This window comes from Vitis riparia, chromosome 8 (assembly GCF_004353265.1).
Source record: "Vitis riparia cultivar Riparia Gloire de Montpellier isolate 1030 chromosome 8, EGFV_Vit.rip_1.0, whole genome shotgun sequence".
In the NCBI taxonomy this organism is placed as follows: domain Eukaryota; kingdom Viridiplantae; phylum Streptophyta; class Magnoliopsida; order Vitales; family Vitaceae; genus Vitis; species Vitis riparia.
This window is the reverse complement of record NC_048438.1, coordinates 5,640,815-5,645,615: the sequence shown is the minus strand read 5'-3', so window position 1 is coordinate 5,645,615 and position 4,801 is coordinate 5,640,815. Positions and strand designations below refer to the sequence as shown.

At 30.7% G+C, this 4,801-nt stretch overlaps 1 pseudogene; it reads right to left on the bottom strand.

Annotated features, from left to right (window-relative positions):
• Positions 1–3,120: 3,120 nt before the first annotated feature.
• On the bottom strand, positions 3,121–3,787 carry LOC117921293 (annotated as a pseudogene).
• Positions 3,788–4,801: the final 1,014 nt, after the last annotated feature.

Genomic DNA, 4,801 nt, shown 5'->3' with positions numbered 1-4,801 from the left:
AACGGGTTTGGGATGGGTATGAGATTTTTTTTAAAACCCGGGACGAGTTCGGGTATTGCCCCATCCCGCCCCGCCCCGCCCCGATTATATATAAAATTAATTTTAAAATTAAATTTAATTTAAATTTTAAAATCAATTCAATTTAAAATTTTATTTTACTATTTTTAATATATAGATAATAATAAAAAAATTTAATAAAATAAGTTATAAAAAATATAATAATTTTATTATTTATAAAATATATTTATTTTAATGTAATTAAAAATTTTTAAAGTAATTTTTTTATTAAAAAAAAAAGGAAAAAAAACTAAACGGGGCGAGTATGGGAAATTCCCATACCTGCCCTGCCTCGCCCCGCCCCATTTAATTTTTTAAATGGGATGGGGATGGGAATTGTTTTTAATAAACGGCGCGGGGTTGGGATGAGTGCGACCTGTTCCGAACCCACCCTGTTGCCATTCCTATATATGTAGGCACAAAATCAGTTTGAAGTAAATTTATGGATCAAATTATTTAAAGTGTAGATGAGGAAGAATTTGATGACATATAACACGTTTGTTTGCATATTATATATGCCACAAATCTCTCTTTCCATTCTTAACATCTCTAAAAGCACAACTTCTATCTACTCTTGTAAATTTTACATAGTTAAATAAATTATTATAATTTAAATATGGCAGTAAAGAATCTGGAAAAAAAATGTATGTAAATTCAATGAGATGGTTGAGTTGGTTTAATGGGAAAAAGAAGGTTTTTATTTTTATAAAATATGATTAATAATTTCTCACTAAATCTCATTAAAAAGCATATCCTTTTATCAAATTTTAGTATGCTAGTCTCCTTGTAGAACTTACAACATAAGGTTTGTTTCTTGCGAGTCAAATGGGTGTTTAAATGAGACAAGTCTTGGATTAGGATCTATGCACTACATATAGGTCGTGCACTTCCCCATAATATAGATTATGGGTTAGTCATATTTTAAAATTATTTAGACTATTTTTACCTACCAAAAAAATGGGTAGAGAGATTTAATTAATTAATTTTGTGGAAAGAAATCTAGTTGGCGACACACTTCTTATTAGTGTTGATATCTTTACCATGAGAAATTGAGAACATATTCTAGTGCATATTAATCAATGTCTATGGAAAAATCAAAATGAGGAACATTTTCAATATGGCAATGTTCACATTACATCTCTTTTGTTTCCTTATAAACCTTGCGTTGAATATATGTTATTTAATTAACGAATTATTCTAAATTATGACATAACAGGAGTCTAAATTAGAAAATCCCAAATTTTGGCTAACATTTAGCAAATAATAATTTCTCAACCATGTCTTTAGTTAGCTGCATTCTAAAAACTTGATTGAATCTATTCCAAGGAAAATGCATATTTTACTCATGATTTTCACAAAAAGTCCATTATTATGGCATGTGATGATGACAATAAGAGAAGTGTTCAGCGACACCATTTGGTATGTGATTCTATTCATGTCAATTTGGGTTTATAATATTTTTTCTTTTCTTTTTCTTTTTATTTATTTATTTATTTTATAGAAATTTCTTCAAAAAAATTATTAGTCAATTTTTTTTTTTTCTGAGGCATTATGAGACAATTTATGAATTTCTGGAAAATGTTAGACAAACAGCACAAGAAATTTAACTTTTCCCAATAAGTATTCCTAACTCCTAGTAGTCGTCGGGGAAAGATGTGTTGTCAAAAGTCTGGTGAGGGATTTTTCTATTGCCAATAAAAAAGATTTTAGCAATGGGTAATCCAATGGAGTTTTACAATCTCTATTGCCAACAGATTAAGGTGGTGTTTGTTTTTTTACTTAATTCTAAATAGAACCTTAATACTTAATAGTATTAAATATTAGGTTGTTTGTTTTTGTAGTATTTTATTTCTATTAAGTATTAAAAAGTAAAAAAAATCATTGTGTTATTTTTTCTATTTAGAAAAAGCCACATATTTTGGCTTTTTCTATTTAGAAAAAGCCACATATTTTGGCTTTTTCTATTTAGTAAAAAGTTTATAATAAGTCATGAAAAAGTAAAAAAACAAACAACCTAAATTCTAAAACTAAATGATTTTCAGCAAAAAGCCAAAAAAACAAACACCACCTAAATCTATTGGAAAATGTAAACAAAACAAAAGCTTTTTAGCAACGGACTATCTAATAGAGTTTTACCATCACTATTGCCAATGAATTAAGTTAGTTGAAAAAAATACAAACAAAACTATCACTCTTAACAACATAGTAAGTTGGTCGCCATAAATAAAGAATAAAGAGGATTTAAGAATTAATTTTCATTAATTTAGTAAAGGATAATGTATGTCACCATCACCAATAAATTATTTTTGAAGAAGATTATTTAAATCAATAAATAAACAAATTAAACAATTATTTATAGTTTTTATGTGATGTTTGAAAATTAATTAAAAAATCCATATAAATTAATATCCCACACTTTATAGTAATTTAAATTATATTTAACCAATTGAAAATAGTAGAAATTTAAACCTGATACACAAATATAAAATAAATTTAAATATTTAAATAACATTATTAAAAAGTAATATAAAATTCAATAATTGTTCTTCCACCACAAAATGTTCATTCAATCCTCAAGGTCTTAAGAATCAAAACCTAAACCCTAAAGACAACATTTATTTAAAATTGAAAAAAATAAGAAGGTGGGATGTATGAAAGAGTTAATACGAGAGAAATTTAAAAAATGATACATGCCGAAGAAGTGATGTGAACTTGTCTTCAATTTTTTAGGGTAATTTTGGGACTAATTCAAATGTACTGCATAAATGACACTAAGATTAAAATGGCAAAAGTAAAGTTAAAAAAACAAAAACATATTTATGTTTTTGGTGATGTATGATTGCATGAGTTCCCCATGCTTTTAACAAATTTTAATTATAATTTTTTTTTTGGATATTTTTTATTAAAACAAACATGATTTTTTTTTTAATATTATTTTCCCTTTCTAGAAACCATGCATGGCCTTATGTTTTCCTTGTCCAATAAAGTGGATTACATAGTTTCCTTCTTGGCAATATAAATCACACTTTTCAAAATTTATATTTCCTATAAATTTCATATAATTCCCGGATTTATAAAATATTACTATTTCTATGAGTTTAGGCTTCGAAGAGCAAAGTATCTACCTGTCAAGGAGTTCCAAGTTCAACGTAGTTTCACTCGGACCCTCTGATCTTGTTCTCATTTTCCCCAAAAAAATGGCCTCATCCCCACAAAACCTCGTACCCGAACCGGCTCCAGTTCTAGAAAACCGGCCCCCATCTGAACCGCCAAGAGTCCCCACCACGAAAACCCGGTCCAAGTCAACCCCGCTTCGCAATCCTATACAGCTTGACCTTCTAGCCACTTGAGAGAGCTCAACGCCGCCGGCAGCCAGTGCTCGGGCGCCAGGCGGAAGTCCGGTGCATCCACGAGTGCGCCAAGCCTAGACTCCATATGGAGGCAGCAGTTATGGCAGTCGGGCCACGTGCGAGAGCCGACGCAGAAGCCGCCTCCATGAAAGCAGTAGAGAACTGGGAGGTTTGCTTTGGTGGGGGACACCGCCGGCTTATAGAGGCGGAGGTGGAGGTTATGGTGTTTGTGGAAATGAGTCTTGCCAGAGGACGGAGCCGTAATCGTGGAAGGGTAAAGTGGTGGAGCGGAGGATGGAGCCGTCGCTGTACACCTGAAGGACACCCTGGAAGTCTTCCACTAGGTGAGGTGCAGAGTCCATTTCAGAAGATCTCTTTCTTGAGAGTACGATGGAAGCGAAGAAACGAAAGTGTATATATAGAGGCGTAGCAAAGAAGACGGAAGTAGTTATAAGATACATGCTATTATGGATGATTTGGGTAGTGGTCAAAATCAAAATTTGGAGCGCAGACATGAGTTCAAGGTTTGTTCAACAAGCCCTGCCATCTGCTATCATAAATTAATAAGGTTTTTTCGTGTCTCTCTCTCTCTCTCCGCAGATACTTAAAATAACACTTTTCATTTCTTTTAATTCATGCATAATTTTAACAAATATAATTTAACACTAAGATTTTCACCTATTCAATTTTCAATTTTCAATTTTATTAAACACCACCTAAGTTTTTCAACTTGTACATTTCAAATATCTTTTAAATTAACTAACCAATTTTTAGGCCGCAGCCATGAGTTTGTTTATACGGTCATCATATCACAAATTAATCCAAGTTGGAGTTAATTTCACTAATTCTATATATGTGAAAAATATTACTGACAGTGATTTAATCCCTAAATATTTCTTTTTTTTTTCATATTATATTAAATATCGTTAATACAATAAATCTACATTATAAATTGATTATTTTATTCCAATTATTTTCTAGTATTAGAAACTTTTTAAATAATGATTTATTTTCCCTTGAAGATACAAAGTTGTTGGTATTGAAAAGTCATAAGTAAGGTTTGGTTTACATCAAGTTAGGTGTTTAAAAGGTTAAAAGTTGATTTTTTTTTTTTTTTTTGAACTAAAAATGCTTCATTTATTTTTATTTTGAAAAAATAGGGAACGGTTAAGCTGTAGAAGCAACACTCAAGCATTGGAAAGTGCTTATCCAACACTCAAATGCTAGTAACGCTCAAGCGCTCATCCCAAATCTGTCAGAATATGACAACAATTTTTGAAAATTCATAAAAACTCTATTTGAAAAATTCGGGATATCGATCCCGACCTATGTAAATCTTACTATAACCCTTTTAGGGTCAGACATTTACTAAGGGATTAAACCTAACTTGTCAT